Source organism: Macrobrachium nipponense, chromosome 34 (genome assembly GCF_015104395.2).
Source record: "Macrobrachium nipponense isolate FS-2020 chromosome 34, ASM1510439v2, whole genome shotgun sequence".
In the NCBI taxonomy this organism is placed as follows: Eukaryota; Metazoa; Arthropoda; class Malacostraca; order Decapoda; family Palaemonidae; genus Macrobrachium; species Macrobrachium nipponense.
The window spans coordinates 23715647-23733650 of NC_061095.1; positions in this window are offsets into that span (position 1 = coordinate 23715647).

Here is an 18004-nt window from a genome sequence, read left to right on the forward strand (position 1 = left end):
ATTAAAAAAAAAAAAAAAAAAAAAAAAAAAAAAAAAAAAAAAAAAAAAAAAAAAAAAGATATCCTAACAGTGTGAACTAGGCGACCTCACTCTATTGCTTTTGATGTTATGTGCACGGGAATCTAATGTCAATGTGTCATTTATCGGTCTAAGAAACATCCCTCAATGAGTGAGAGACAATTATTGCACTGCATTCGGTGCAAGTTCCTGTTGGAGAGATATCAAGAAACCGGAGAGAATCATACATAGATGAATCAAATTGTTTAAAGAAGGGCAAAATTTAGAACATGGGCATAGAGGTGGAACACCTCGAAGCACCACAAGAGAGCAAGCCAATACAGTAGTGTAAATGTTGCTGAGCAACATTCATTTGTGAACTTTGAATAATAGTGCCTCGTCACGACATTGCTAAACCAGGAATCATAACTAGCTCTACGCTTATGACTGGTGTCTGATGAATACTTTAGATGGAGAGGAAGAGATTTTTAAATCTACACTTGAAATCTTTGATAGTTGTTGTCTAAAGTCTAATGAATACGCAAACTTATCTCTGATGGATGAGAGATTCAATTAGGCTTACTCTTTTTGTTTTGTTTTATTATCAGTGGCCAGTGAATACCACGGATAGGGAGGGAAACAGCTTCAATGATGCATGCATTTTTTTTTCTTCAAAACCTAAAGAAAACATTTTATTGGGAGATACTTTATTAACATCGGCCTAATCCTTCCATCACTCCTATACGCCACCCCCGCTCTCTTCTACATCTCAGGCATCTCGATCCGACTTCTCACTACGAACTCCATCGCGTGAAAGCATCACTAATGATAACGGTTATTTTAAAATTCCTCGCACCGACAACGGACGCCTTAAAATGCATGTTTATAAAATATTTTCTGTTCAAAGAAACTTTATCTTTCATTCCCCAAAATATGTGCATACACTCGTGTTACACCCTGTAGCCGTCAAAGAGCAATCCTTGATTAAAGCAGTAGGTTTTTCTTGGAAAAAAAAACATGAAATAGACTTAAAAGAGAACGTCACCTTTCATATTTCTTATCCTTTCAGCTACCTATAATATGCTTATGGTAGTAGGTCTAGGTATACATGTGAAACTAATTTGAATTAATTTCTATTTAGAAGAAATAAATAACTACAGAAAGATCAACCTAAGAAAGCTTTAATGAAAGTAAGCCTTTCTTAATTATTCGTCAGTTTTGACTCCCACAGCTTTCCAACGTGTCCAAATGAAACAGGATGATATGCAAGGAATTCGATAAAAAATAAGACTAAATTATATTCGTTTGATTTTTTTATGATTGTTTTTTGACTTTGAATAGCTAGGTTTGAGTTAATTATGTTAAGCAATTATGAAAAGGATAAGAAGAAAGGCGAACATGGCTAATAAATAAAACAAGAATAACGAATAATCAAATAAAGCAGATTTTATTTATATATATATACTATATATATAGATTAATATATAATATTAATATATATATATAATATATTGTCGATTTAAATATTCATTAATATTATGTTCAGAGAGAGTATACTGCTGAAAATAGACCTAGGCTAATCATGTGGGAAAATCAGAAGCCCAATTTAGGCCCACTAAATGCGTCATGGCAAAATTAAATTTATTTTATTGGATCAAAGGACAAAATTAGTTTAATTAAACATCGTTTTCACTGAATGTTAACGCCTTGATGTATTATTTGTCGGCTGTAGGAGACGAAATGACAACACCCCAGTGCAGTACGATAAGTTGAGTCAAGACTCGAGTGGCAGCAAAGCCAACTTCAAAATCTTCGGTATGCTGACACGAAGCTAGAGTTGAGAATAAAATTAGAAATCGTGGACCCATCGGTATATATTTTCCTTACTTTGCAAACTAATTATCTTTAATACGTCGAATAAGTCTACTCAATGCTAATGTAATTTTTCTCAAGTATAGCACCTTTGAAAGGAAATGTTATTTATTGTTAAGAAAATAATCTGACACCTGCACATGGCAATATTTCCATAATGAACAATGAATTAAGAAACTACGCCAATTCTTCGTTGGCCGTCTGTACGAAAGGACAGTTCAAATAGCAAGGAAAATCTATTATATTCCTGGCTGAGACATACGAAACCTGATATCTGCTAATAAGTAAGATGTGATTTGCGGTTCCATTTGTTCAACTAATATTTGACTGGTCTTCAGGGCATACGTTATTCGATCAAAATAACAGGTTGTCTTTTCCTAATGTACCGCTTATCTATTGTGGGTTCTTGCCTTACAAGGAAGCTATTGTTTCTCTTTGCAATATCGAATTATAGATTATAGTACAGAGCTCTCTCTCTCTCTCTCTCTCTCTCTCTCTCTCTCTCTCTCTCTCTCTCTCTCTCTCTCTCCTTTTAATCATTAACAAGAGTACACCCCATCTTTTTGTCTCATGGAGTTGCCAGACAGCCTAAGAACTTAACTGAGTTTCTCTTCCGTAATTTTAAATCAAATGATATTGATAAGCAGGGTTTGTCTTCTTTCCATGGATTTAGTCTTTTTTTTTATTGTCTCTTTCAGGTTCATGACGCAGTCAAGATTATTTTCCGGGTTGTAGAAGGTAAGTAAATGCATTTTTTAGACATATATTTAAAATCTAGAATAGAAACTGTTTGGAAATTCCTCACGAGAGGCATGGTAGAATTAGCCATACAATATTCAATTTATCTAACTCCAGTTAACGCATATTTTTAATGTATTCTGGTGTTCTTCGTCCATTTATCCGGGTGCTTTAATCATTTTCGTTTTTCTTTCTAATTTTTTTTTTCACCTTTAGCAAGGTTGAGTTATTCAGGTTTATGCGCGGTTTAACAACGTTGGTTCTCTTACGGCGCACTGTAGGCAGTACTTGTTTTTTTTTGCAGTGTCCTTTTACTGTACCGCCATTCAAGTTCTCGCCATTCCATCTTAGTCTCCACCTTCTCCTAAAAATTGTTCCACAGCGCAGCCGCGAAGTTTTCCTCCTGTTACACCTTTCAAACTTCTATCTTTACAATTCCCCTTAAGTGCCGAATGACCTTGTAGGTCCCAGCGCTAGGCCATTGACCTATATATATATATATATATATAATATATATATATATATATATATATGTGTATATGTATATATATAAAATATGTATATGTGTATGTTGTATATATAATATGATATATATATATAGTATATATATATATATATATATCAGCATCAGTCATCGAGGTATAATATAATATTATAATATATTATATAATATATATTATATTAATATATTCCAGCTCAGTTCTCGAAAAGCATATTGCTGCAAGAACTATTCATTTCACATGCCCAGAGGAATATAACAGTGTGGGTCGGAAACTCGAAAGCTCCAAATGAAGGCTTTAAACTCTTGTGAGATTTTGTTCCAGTGATTCGGTATCCGTCAACGCTCAGGTTTTAATCGACTGCTTAAACCTTTTCGGGGATTACAACTGTTGGATAGAAATGCAGATTCACGCAACTTAATCATTTTTAGTTTTCGGTAAAAGAAAACTGCTGAGATGGCTATTTGTCTGTCCGTCCGCACCTTTTCTGTCCGGCCTCAGATCTTCAAAACTACATTGGATAGAGGGCTGCAAATTGGCATGTTGATCATCCACCCTTCAGTCGTCAAACATACCAAATTGCAGCCCTCTAGCATCAGTAGTCTTTAATTTATTTAAGGTTAAAGTTAGCTATGATTGTGCGTCTGGCAACGCTATTGGACAGGCCTTCACCGAGCCGAGGATGGAGTTCATTTACCGTGGCTCATGCAACTTTATACGATGTACAGAAGAAACTTCGGCGCATTTTTTATTTGGCGTATTTCATTGTAAATGAGGAAGATGAAATTTACGATAATCGTAGGGAAATTCCAACGAAGAAATTAGTATTTAAATTTGCCTCATTGTATCATTGAATTTATGGAGGATTTCCTTTGGATCTTGGCTCTAATCCGGAAATTGAATGTCAGATTTCAGCCGATAACGACAGATACGAACCAGAACCTCATATTTTGGGGATATTCCACCATAGCTAGATTACAGAGGGACTCAGAAGCTTATTATTTTATTTGCAAACTTGCTAGACTTTTAGACATTCGTTGTTAAATTGTAAAAATAAGTCGGGTATAGCGCCTGCAAATAAAGATCCTCATTCTTTGACAGCACCAGGGTGATGTGAAGTCACTTTGCGGAATGATTTAACATCTGCAGGATCCAATTCTGCTAATTAGAAGAATAAAGAATGTTTAATTAGCAGTGGAAGAGGAACCAAATACGTTTCCGTGTAGCTATTAGATAAATTCTTGGCGAAAAATTTTGTGACGCCAGTTTTACTACTCATAAGTCAGTCAATCAGCTTGGGCATGCATACTACGGAAGGTTGTATTTTATTTTCTTTTATTTTTTGTTTATTTATTTATTTATTTTTTGTGACATAGCGTTGCTATTATTTCTCGTTAAGGGAAAATTCAAAGTGCACATTTTGTTTTCTGTATAATGAATAGGATGTTGGTGTCTAAGATCACGTGAAGAATTTCAACTTTCTTGGGAGCCGTAAACGGAAGGGAAGAATTACCATTTCGTTTGGAAATTGCGCAATTGACGACACGCTACACCGAGTTTGTAAGTATCACGAGATTTTTTATTTAATCCAGAAATATTTTTTTTTACAAAAGCTATTTTCACAAGCTAGAGTGACTTACATGAGATTTTTTTTTTATTTAATTCACAAATATTATTTTTACAAAAGCTACTGTCACAAGCTGGAGTGAATTACGAGATTTTTTTTTTTATTTCACAAATATTAGTTTTACAAAAGCTACTTTCATAAGCTGGAGTGACTTACATGAGATTTTTCATCTAATTCACAATTTTTTTTTTTTTTTTTTTTTTTTTTTTACAAAACCTATTTTCACAAGCTCTAGTGACTAACATTTGAGGGATTTGTTTTTAAATAAGTCACAATTGAAGCAAGACAGGATTACGTAAGTCGGACTTCTAATTGCAAAGAGGCCAAAGTAAAGGATTAAAAATAAAAGGCGGAACTTGAAAATGAGTTAGAAAACCCGAGGAACTTAGTTAAAAGGATATATATGTTCGCGTGAACCTCGGTGCTGTGTGGCTAAGTTAGCCTTATGCCAGATAGTGAAGTAGAAGAGTAACTCGTAATAAATACTAGAGTTCAGAGATCACGAATTAATGATAAAGGTTAAATAAACGCCTCAATATGAAAACAATAAAGACCCAAACGTCAAACATTCTATCGGAAAATCCCAAAAAGTGCTTATGGATCTCCCAGTAGACACAAAATAAACTGGGCAAAAACAGTAAAGAGAAAGAGAGAAAGAAAGAAGAGTTCGCTTTTGTTCAGGATTAAGCTGTGCAATTTTAGGTTATTTTGAGTTGAAACGAGAAAGTTACAAGGAGTTACAAGTCTTAGGATATCTCAAAGATTTGTTAGTCCATCCGAGGAGACATCGTGTGCTTACTTATCTGTAGGAGCAGGTTTTACTGTGCATTCACAGTGTCCTGATAATTTGTGTCTAGCTTTCTTTTAAACTCTTCCTCAAAGAGAGAGAGAGAGAGAGATAAGTAATTTCATTTTTACAGCGCTCCGGAGCAAACTACAATGTGATCGGTGCGCCCCCCCCCCCCAAAAAAAAAAAAAAGGAAAAAAAGACGAGCGGAATTCAACCGCATTATCCACATATTTTACTTTACGGATAAATAACTGAATGTTTTTGAGATCGTGATGTAATGAGAAATATCTAGGTGTACGAAACAGTTTTATTATGGACAAATATTTGAAAATAATTTGTTTCGAAATCACTTTAAAAAAATTATCTCTCTCTCTCTCTCTCTCTTTGATATAGATTAAGGCTTTAAGGCTCTGCAGACCTGCTTCTTCCTTCGAGTGAGCGTATTGTTAAATGCCCTATTGATAAACTGTAATCCCTCCAGCAAATATTTCTTGTCTTTTAGGAAGTGAAATGTTTCCAAGGTAATATACAGACTCTCTCTACCTATCGTTTTCCTGTAATATTCGATTATATATATATATATATATATATATATATATATATATATATATATATATATCTATATGTATATATATATATATATATATATATATAATATATATATATATATATATACTCACACAATTTACTCTGTTACTCTATTTGAATCAACGGTGTATTATGTATGTATTTATGTAGTAAACATTATATCATATATTATAGCATATTTATTCCTTTATTCATGTACTGGAAATCTTATATTTACTCGTACTGTATATGTATATATATATATGTATACATATATATATATATATATATATATATATATATATATATATATATATATATATACATACAAATAAGCAAACCTGTTCCTATTTTTCAGTTTATGTGATGGTCGAAGACTTGATTTACAGAGCATCCCATTGAAGCAGCAGAACAATAGCAAAAAAGAAATAATATTGTCTCCTCGTAAGGTCCTTCAGTAGACGAGAAATAGTCACAGTAGTCTCTCTCTCTCTGTCTGTCTCTCTCTCTCTCTCTCTCTCTCTCTCTCTCTCTCTTTCAATTTACGGATCTGGATGAAAAGGACCTGTTTTTTTCTCTTCCTGCTCCTTTTAAACTATTACTATCGTCGTAGATGCCCGATCTCGAAGTGAAACAATAGTGATTGTTACTCAAGAAAGAGAGTAATCTTCCGGAATATAGACTAAACGTAGTATACATGTAAAGAACGCTTTCGAACAGAAGATCTTCCGTTGTTTCTTGTTTAGACGCAAGAGTGAATAGCAGTTGAGAAAGGCCTTTGGAAGTGAGTACGGGAAAGGGTTGATTGTTAGGAATATGAGAATTGAGCGAATGAGATTGAGGAAGTTACTTTGTTAGATTTCACCCATACAAAGTAAACTGAAGAACGAATGGGTGAATAAAAATAGTAGCTTTAAGTACATGTGACTATTACTTGGCTGAAACAATAGTGAAAATGGTAGGTGGCCTGACAGTGAGAATATAATCGATTGTGTGCACTGCTTAGGTTAGATAAACCTGGATGAAGACAAGATTGTAGGGAAAAAATTGAGGAAAATGATAATTTCTTTATTAAAGAGGTGGTGGTAGAAGAGACTGAAAAACTTGGTAAATTTTACGAAAGGGTGTAAATAGTGAAATTCGGATACGAGGGAGGAAAAAATTTGAATTCAGATGAGGACGAGGTGTATGTGTGTGTGTGTGTGTGTGTGTGTGTGTGTGTGTGTGTGTGTGTGTGTGCATCAATTGTCTATTATGATACTTTTGTGTAGAAACATTTTAGACCCAGAGTGAACTTAGGACATAATGGAGGTGTAATCTGAGGGATTTTAGGATTCATGAGGTTCTCTGGTGAGGTGGTTATTTCTTCAAAGTTTTAAGCGTATTGAGGATGATAAGGAACTTTTATACTTGAATAGGTAGATGGAAGGGTAATTAGTTTGGTGTAAAAGTGAGTCTTAGATTAAAAAGGGACTATGCCCTATTTTCCCTCAGCCGTTCAACATTTTTTATAATGGCTGAAAGAAAGAAAGGAAAAAGACAGGAGTTGCTGTTCAACATTTGTGGTGTTCGGAGAAATTGCGAATGAATCGTGTAGTGATTCTTGTTTGTCAGCGAATGGCGCAGTATTAGACGGCGGTAGTCAGAAAATTTACATATGGTGAAAATGTTTTACAGACCAGCAGAGAGAGAGAGAAAAAAAACTGGCAGGAAATGTCAGAAAGAGCGAGATTATGGTGGTCAATAGAAGACAAAGAAAATGGGGAATAAAACAGGTGATGGAAAATGAAAGAAGAAGCTGTCTTGAAACACATTTAAAAGTACATGTTTTGGATTATGCTTAGAAGTAACCAGAAATGCATCAAAGAAGACGGGAAGTGCGGAAAGTAAGAGGAACTTTACATATGTATGGCCCACAAAAAAAAAAAAGTTAATTGCAAATCACTGAAATTTTGAGGTGATGGTTTAGTCAGTTTTAATAGAAGTGATGTGTTGGGTGAATTGCCTACCTTTTCAGACTTCTATACTCAACCGATACACTGTGTAGTATATGTGGAGTATAGGAGGTTGAAATAGTAGGAAATATTAGAAGAGATAAGCTCTAGAATAGTTAGCAGTGGTGAAAAGCGAGGCTGGTGTACGAACAGCTGTTAAGTCAATTTTATTAACCTCATTCTTATTGACTGTGTAATGAATGTGGATTATCAGGTTGAAAAGATAGAAAATATTATTAGGAATAACAAAGCGTGGCAAAATAGCTAATTAGCTACGGCTAAAGTGCTCGAGCCACGGCTGTTAAGATAGTTTTACTGGGGTCATTCTAACTGCAGCCTTTCAACATTTAAATTCAATCACCTAAGCAGCGTATCATAGAAGCGTCTCGTGTCGTATTACAACCTCGTAATACATTTTTGACGTTCCATTGATTACATGATTAATCTGATATTATCACATGACGAAAGAGCATTTTCGAAACGAAACGTAATACAGTCCAGAAAACAGACCCCAGTGATTAAACTAGGTTGCGGGATCTTGTGTTTAAACGATCTGGCTTTTTATTTCTATTGATTTCTGATAGTTTTACTTACCTCTGTGAAATGCAGAATTGAATGTAGAAACTTCGGCCTGAAATAGAATTGTTAATGGATTAGAAAACCAGTTATTGAAGTGGATACCATGAGATGGACGTCGGGTCTTCAATCCCTCTCTGGAAATGGAAACAGAGATTTATGTCATTAAAAAGTCGCGCTTTGCTATACAACGGTATTAAGTGGAGATGAGCATTGTTGGGCAGTGTTTGCCCACCTATACTCTGTTTTTTTCCATCTGTCCATCCGCCTGTGATGGTCGCGCATAATAACACTGCGTCCCGGGCTTTAAATAGCTACGCTATGTGTAAGTTTTAGGTAAATAAAAGGATATCTGGGTGTACATTTGCAACTGAAAAGTGTTTTAGTAATTTACTGTATGGGAATTACACCGTTAATATTCGAAATAGGATATTATTTAAAGCCCGGGACGCAGTGTTACCATGCGCAAACACCACAGGCGGATGAACAGATGGAAAAAAAAAAAACAGAGTATAGGTAGCTTCCAGCATAAAATTCTGTTTATTTTGTGACTGAGAAAATAAATAATTTATCTGGTTCAGTTTCACTTTACGTCAACTATTACTTTATATATATATATATATATATATATATATATATATATATATATATATATATATGATATATATATATATATGTATATATTATATTATAATGTATAATATATATAACATATATCTATATTGTATATTATATATACATATTAGATATAAATATATACCATATATATATATATATATATATATATATATATATATATATATATATATGATATATATATAATAATATATAGATAATCATATATATATATATATATATATATATAGATATAGATATAGATATAATTTTATAATATAATGTGTAAACTGAATCCAGTGATACTTATTTATTTTCTCAGTCACAAAATAAAACAGAATTTATGCTGAAGCTACCTATACTCTGTTTTTTTTTTTTTTCCATCATGTTCATCCATCCGCCTGTGTGGTGTTTGCGCATGGTAACACTGCGTCCCGGGCTTTAAATTTAAATAAATCCTATTTCGAATATTAACGGTGTAATTGCAAAATATATATATATATATATATATATATATATATATATATATATATATATATATATATATATATATTCCATGCAACAAGGGAAATGAAAAATAAGTGGTTGACAGACAAAGCAAATGAGCTCCAATCCTTCTTTGACAGAAATGACATGAGAAGCCTTTTCAGTGGAATGAAAACTATATTTGGGCCAAGCTCCAAAGGGCTAGCACCCTTACGTAGTCAAGACGGCACTCGACTCCTTAAAAACAGTAATGAAATCCTGTGTCGTTGGAAAGAACATTTAGAAGAACTACTTAATAGAGACCCTGTGATAGACGAGGATGTACTACATACAACAACTCTCTCGTCTCCCACTGGATATGACACTTGCAGTGGTACCAACTCTAGAGGAAGTGGAGTTGGCTATCTTCTCTATGAAGAACAACAAAGCTGCGGGACCCGACAACATTCCGCCGAAATATATAAATATGGAGGACCAACCTTACATCGTCAACTTCACCAACTAATTGAAAAAATTTGTATGCATGAGGAAATTCCAAATGACCTCATAGATGGAATTATCAACACAATGTATAAGAAAAAATGGGACCAATCAGTTTGTGGAAATTACAGAGGAATTACCCTCCTGTCAGTAGCTGGAAAGGTCTTAGCAAGAATTCTTACAACAAGACTAACACCTCTAGCTGAGAAGATCCTACCCGAGTCTCAGTGTGGTTTCAGACCTGCTCGTGGTACAACTGACTTGGTTTTCTCGGCGAGGCAGTTGCAAGAAAAATGTCGAGAACAACAAAAACCCCTTTACATGGGATTCATTGACCTGACTAAAGCTTTTGACAGTGTCAAGCGTGAGCTGCTCTGGGAGATACTATCTAGATATGATGCCCACCAAAATTCATAAAGATCCTGAGGCTACTACATGATAATATATCAGTGACTGTAATAGCTAATGGTAGCCTTACTGAACCTTTCAAAGTTAAGTCAGGCGTAAAACAGGGTTGTGTCGCTGCTCCTACCTTGTTTTTCATATTTATAACTGTTGTTTTGCACCTCATTCAAGACGAATTGCCTCCAGGTATCTCCATCAATTACAGAACAGACGGAGGAATATTCAATCTCAACCGGCTAAAGGCAAGAACTAAAGTCAATGTTACTGCTATTGTTGAGCTTCAGTATGCAGACGACAACGCTGTCTGTGCTCAAACTGAAAATGATCTGCAAATTATACTGAATGCATTTGCAAATGCTTACTCTCGTCTTGGACTTTCCATCAACATCACAAAAACCCAAGTATCATATCAGCCACCCTAAACTGAAGCCATAAGAGTTGCACCTACTATAGAAATTAATGGAGAAGCTCTAGATACTGTAGACCGCTTCCCATACCTGGGCAGTCATCTATCTTCAAATGCCAATATAGATGATGAAGTTCAATATCGTCTAAGATGTGCTAACCCAGCTTTTGGAAAACTACGCAAGAAAATTTTTGATGATCATGACTTGCGTGTTAACACCAAAATAAAGGTATATCAGGCAATAGTCCTACCTACCCTTCTTTATGGTTCCGAAACCTGGACAACTTACCGACGTCATGTTAAAGCCCTTGAGAAATTCCATCAGCGGTCCTTGCGAAACATCTTGAGAATAACTTGGGAAGACCCCCGCACTAATGTAAGTGTTCTTGAAGAGGCTGACTGCCTCAGTATTGAGGCCATTATAATAAAAAGCCAGTTGAGATGGGCAGGGCATGTTGTCAGAATGGCAGACAGCCGCCTTCCTAAGCAAGCTCTTTTACTCAGAGCTAAGTGACGGGACTCGAAATGTTGGCAAACAAAGGAAGAGATTCAAAGACAGCTTAAAAGACAACCTAAAACTATGTGACATTAACTATAAAACATGGGAGACCGATGCAGTGGAGCGATCTGCTTGGAGAGTTAAAGTGAAAGATGGAATTAAAAATTATGAAGAGAACAGAAAGCAGCATCTGGAGAACCGTAGAGCTGCAAGAGAAGCTTTTCAGGTCCATCCACAGCCTCCACTCCCACCTAACAACACATGCCCCAATTGTGACAGAGTATGAGGCTCGAGAATTGGTCGCATTAGCCACATAAGAACCCATCAATAGCCACATCCCTGAGCATTCATACTCGAATCGAGTGATAGCCATGATGATGATGATGATGATGATATGTGTGTGTGTGTGTGTGTGTGTGACTGGTAGAGATTTTTTGTTACAACAGAATTCCATCTAATGAAAGGAGGCCATAAAAAACGCCAAAATATAGAGAGAAAATATTATATTTCAGAGACGGCTGAACGTGACGACAGAGAGCAGTCTCTGAACTATAGTATTTTCTCTCTATATTTTGGCGTTTTTATGGCTACATTATATATACTATATATATATATATATATATATATCTATATATATATATATATTATATATATTATATATTATTAATATAATAGAAGATTATTATATATATATTATTATATATATATAGATATATATAGATATATATATATATATATATATATATATATATATATATATATATATACACGTGTGGGTATGGATATATGAACTTCAACATGACTCCTTTTTCCTTTCACATTTAGTATTGTTTTTATTTCATAATTAGATATGTTCATCATATAATAAAGGATGTTAGTGGTAGATATTTAGCCACGTGCCATCTGGATTACGGTAAACAAAGGGCTTAGCTTCCGAAGATTATGTTGGGGTAAAAGTGCGTTTTTGTTTTATATGGAAAGAATTGTTTGATGAAGGCCATTAACAGGGGATTTTCTCTCTCTCTCTCTCTCTCTCTCTCTCTCTCTCTCTCTCTCTCTTCTCTCTCTCTCTCTCCATGCATATGTATATTGTCTGGTAGTCATCTGCTTTTTTAATATTAATTTTCCATGTCGCCTTTTTCCTGCGTAATATCTTTCCCGAGGGTAGAAATGATTGCCCCTTTAGCTTTAAAAAAAAAAAAAAAAAAAAAAAAGGCGTATAACTGTCACTGATCACATAGTCCCCTTGGTAACGATATTAACCTTACCTGAGTCTATATCGATTGTATATTTTTTTTTTCAAATTGATGTCTGTTTGTTTTAGTATAAGGACGGTTTATTTATACATTGTCCATTGATAAAGAAGTAAACAAGAAAAGCGAAGGAACCTGGTGAATGAATGTACGAAATTCTGCTGAAAAATTATCATCTGTTCCGTATTTTTTTTTTTTTCTAAAATTTATTGTTCCATTTATTTTCTGAAATGTATTGTTCAATTTTTTTCTGAAATTTATTGTTCCAATTTTTTCCTGAAATTTATTGTTCCATTTTTTTCTGAAATGTATTGTTCCATTTTTTTCTGAAATTTATTGTTCCAATTTTTTCCTGAAATTTATTGTTCCAGTTTTTTTTTCTGAAATGTTATTGTTCCATTTTTTTCTGAAATTTATTGTTCCAGTTTTTTCTGAAATGTATTGTTCCATTTTTTTCTTGAAATTTTAAATTTTTGTTCCAATTTTTTTTTCTGGAAATCCATCGATTCCAGTAGTTTTTTTCTGAAATTTTAATTGTTCCAGTTTTTTTCAGTACCTTACTCTCCAACACCATTGGTTCGTTATTTAGGTTATTGTAACGTGCATTACGGATTCTTTTTGATAAGTCTGATTTCCTTTTGCATTCAGATCTTCTAGATATAGGATGCATTACGTAGTCTTAGATATGGGCTTAACTCCAGCAGCCTTTTCATTTCCCCTCTGAGGTTCAGTACGACGCAGTTTACTAGACGTTGTGTACAAGCTGTGACCACATTATGGAATGGTCCTCCAAGTCATGTAGTTGAATCTTTGGAAATCTATAATTTTACATACATATGTTGCTTCACATGGACCATGAAAATTCCAAAACACTGTTGTATTATATTGTCTTCAATACAATGCACCAGTGTTTTGAAAATACCGAATTTAACTCCCTTGCAGATACCAGTAATTATTATTATTTGAAGGTAGGAGACCCTCTCTCAAACATGTTTTGTTAAAGATGATTGCAGTATCAGTGGAATTGATTTTATATATGGTCTTTTCAATTCTTCTTATTATTCTCTTCTCATCAGGGCTGACATTTGCTAATAGCTGGCCGATGTTCATATCTTGGTTAAAGAAAAGTTTTCAAAAAATACTAATTTATCGATAAGATAACAAAAGTGGGGTATGGTCGCCGTAGGGTTAACAAATCTTAAGTTTGGACGTTGTCTAAGGGCGTAACGGAATTCCAACCCAACCGTATCATCGGTTCATTTTCAAGGAAAAGTGAGCGTGAACTTGTTGTTGTTGAAGATTAAGCCAGCCTTGTGCTGGCACGGGCTCTTGCTCCTAGAGCAGCCCGTAACTGGAATATCTGTAAAGATACAAAACCAGTGCTTTGGCGGTTAGTTGTAGAGAGGAGATAGGGTGACAGGCAGGATTGCAACCACTTTGAACCTTACGGTACCCATCAGTAGGAGAGAAAGTTTTATAGCAGTGAGACTCAGCCTAGCTGGAGAGTACTGAGTAGGAAGATGGAAACGAGTTTTAGCTTGAGGGAAAGGAGGTGTTAAAAAAAAAAAGAGGAGTTACCTATAAACATTTTAGGCACAATATATATACATGTGTGTAGCATCTGAAAATATTGCAATATATATCAAACCAACATTAAGCAAGTATTGTAGTATATATACATGTTCATGCATACTCACACTTATACATATGCTCCCAAAGATGTTTATGACTCCCTTCGCAAACAGTGAAGTAGAGGGTTTGTGCATTGTGTAGCTTTCGTTGGTTTTATGTTTGCAAGACAATAGGAGATTCCCATGTGTCTATGGAGAAATGCCGTGTGATTCGTCTTTTTACCTGGGAGTTGGGTGAGACATTAGGAGATTCCCATGTGTCCCTATGTTATTTAGGATGTGTCTGGTGATCTGTGCCGATGTCAGCTCAATTTCAGTTAGATTCGACCTGAGAGACTGTGTCTCTGGGCAGCCTAGTAGGTAGTGTTCGAGGGGCTGGATTGCCTCTCGGTCACAGTACTGACATAGCCTGCCCTCATTACCTATCATTTGCCAGTTGCACAGGTATCCTAGCCTTAATCTGTGTGTGATGACAGAGTTTTCTAGTGGTTTGTTTTGTGATGTCATGCGGCGTTAGATTTGGGACATCCACATACCACTTGGACGTTCGTGAATCTTGTAGATAGTGACGTCGTACTTCACTCTCTTCTTGGAGTTTGGCATAGCTTTTAGCCATTTCCTTTAGGTGTGTTATGGATGGTTGCACTTTTATGCTTACTGTACTGCAGCTGAGGGCACTTTTGGCTAGGATGTCAGCTTCTTCATTTCCCTGGATTCCCACATGGCTGGGTATCCAGTTTAGTGTGACTCCTGCCAGCAGCTTGATGTGACTTGGCCACTGATTTTATGGCTGTTATCAGTGTCACATTTTCTTTGGGATTTGTCGCTTTGATTGCGAGCATTGCTCCATTGGAGTCAGTATGCACTGTTGTGTGTCCTTCTTTTAAAATGGAATTTTCTAAGGCTTTTATGATTGCCATTAGTTCCGCTTGTAGTATGGAGGCATTGTTGGATAGCCTCCAGCTTCCTTTGAAGTCTTGGGCAGCCACTGCTGCTGCAGTTGCTGGAGCTTCTGGAGGTTCATTTTCAAGGAAAGGTGAGCGTGAACTGTCGTTCGGCGGTATTTCTTGTGTCCCAGGTGCTCTGTCTGATGAGTGCTGCGTTTTCATTGGCTGAACAGAGGATTAAGTCCCTGAGTCAAGCCGTCTTGCAGAGGTGGAAGCTCGCACTGCTCTTCGCGTGTGGACGCTGGAGACTGGGAGCGGAGTATTGGGCAGGGGCACCGGAATGGTCCTTTCGATCGGCTCTATGGTGCTGGCGGGTGGCGCCCTACGCGCCACCGTCAGGAGGAGTGAAGCCTCTTGAGTGGTGTTGAGGCTGGGTCTCTCCTTCCCGATGTGTAGGGCCTCCAAGAGGCAGAGGCGACGGTGTTCTGCCGCCTTATCGATAATTCCGATATTAGGAATAATGTCCTTCCGAGTTATCCTGGTATTGTGGATGGCGCCTTCCTGAGCGTGGCAGGATATCCTCTCCGAAAATCGCATAGTTGTCATACCAATGTAAGCGCCAGGGGCATTCCCGGACAGGGCATTTATATTGGTAGACAACGTTAGTTTTCTTGAGAGGGTCCTGCATCATGGGGGCTGGATTGTTTTTCATAATCAGGCCACTGGTCTTCTTGCTTTTGTAGTAAATGATCAATTTCACTTTTTTCGCAGGGTCCGTGGGGGAGACGTTCCTTTCTATGATGGTACGAAGGGCTCGCTCGTCCTCTTTGTATTTCTTGTGAAATACTCCCTTGTAAAAGAGAGTGACGTCTTCAAGGGCGGCAGGGCGAGGCTCCTGCTGGTACCACTTATCGATGTTTCTGCGAATGGCTTTTGGGACGTCCCGGTTGGAATACCCGTTGTTAATTAAAACTTGGGCAACACGTTCTAATTCAGTGTGTGTGTCCTTCCACGGAGAGCAGGGTGAGAGAGCCTCTCTTGATGAAGCGGCCTGATTGCAGTGGGCGTTTTGTGTATACGACACCCCACGAACCTTGGGCGATGTTGCCTTGAACGGCGAGAGCGAGTGTCGCCAAGAACCCTCTCAAGAAAACTAACAAAACGTTTCTACCCAATACAAATGCCCTGTTCCGGAATGCCCCGGCTCTTACATTGGTATGACCACTATTGCGATTTTTCGGAGAGGATATTCCTGGCCACGCAAAACTAGCACCAACACCCTTCACTTGACACTTTAAGATATGCATAACAAAATCCTTAATAACAAAATTCCCTTAAAATTAGGACCAGTTGATTCAATGTATTTTATTAAAATTAATTTCACCGGTTTCACCTTCATAATATATTATATTATAAATATATATATAGATATATATTATATTAATAATTTATATAATATATTATAATATATATACGTGATTGTTACATATATTACCCCCATATTTTTTTTAATTAATATACCGTGAAATTGGTATATATAAACCCTATATATATATATTATTATTAGATGTATATATATATATAATATAGATATATATCTAACCCCCTCACCCCCCTTTTTTTTATTAAAAACTACACAAATTGAAACCCTTACCTGCTAGTTTAATGTGGCCCTGTATTGCAACCAGTTTCGTCGTAAGGCTATTAAGACTCAAAAATAAGTACTAAAAATTTAATTTAATAACCCAACGCAGTTGAATTATAAAATTAGAAAAAAATTGATTAAAACAATCATAATAACAGAAAACCCAAATCTGCCCATAAAGAAAACCAGTAACGTTAACATTCCTACCCTCCCTCCTGGAACCCTAAGAATTCAACTCCTAGAACCCAAATGTCAATAAGTTCATCATTATTAGTTCAGGTTAGAGATTCCCGTCTCTAAATTACCCCATGGAATAGGAAACCCATCTGTGATAAAGATAATAAAGGATAAAAGATACACTCTTCACACATCACTCTTTTTTCAAAGGTATTCACGTAAAGAGAGTATTTCATACTTCTCTCTCTTGTTTTCAAAAGGTAAACGGTTTTTGTAAGTATTTACACAAATATGCGTTCATACCTTTACGATGGGGGCTTTCTCTCCCGACCACGCGGCCGTGTTACCATCTTAGTAAGTGTTTGGGAGGGGGGGGGGGTCAAAAAATATTACAAACAAAATGCAGACTCCTCGTGGAAGCACGGAATGTTTTAGTTTTTTAAAAATAAAAACAAATGCCGTATGCCCCTATCTTTTAAAACATGAAAAGCTTCCACCAACTGGAACAGCATTGCTGGTGAATTTGTTGAAAGATTTCACGTTTGCGTCCAGTTGTGCACTGAAAAATCTACCACCGGTGACCTTTACATGAGGAGAGCGAGAGAGAGATAGAGGACGAGACGAAGAGGATGGAGAGAGAGGAGAGACGAGAGTGAGAGAAGGAGAAGAGAGAGAGAAGAGAGAGAGGTGGAAACAAATAAATATAGTTCAGGGTTATATTGCAGGAGGGCATTTTCACTTGCTCTTATTTAGACCAGAATATTGATAAAGTGGGGATGTATCTTTAGGTAAAAAAAAATCTGTGGCATTACAACTAGTTCAGATTAAAATTGATCCTCGTACCATAGGTAAACACTAG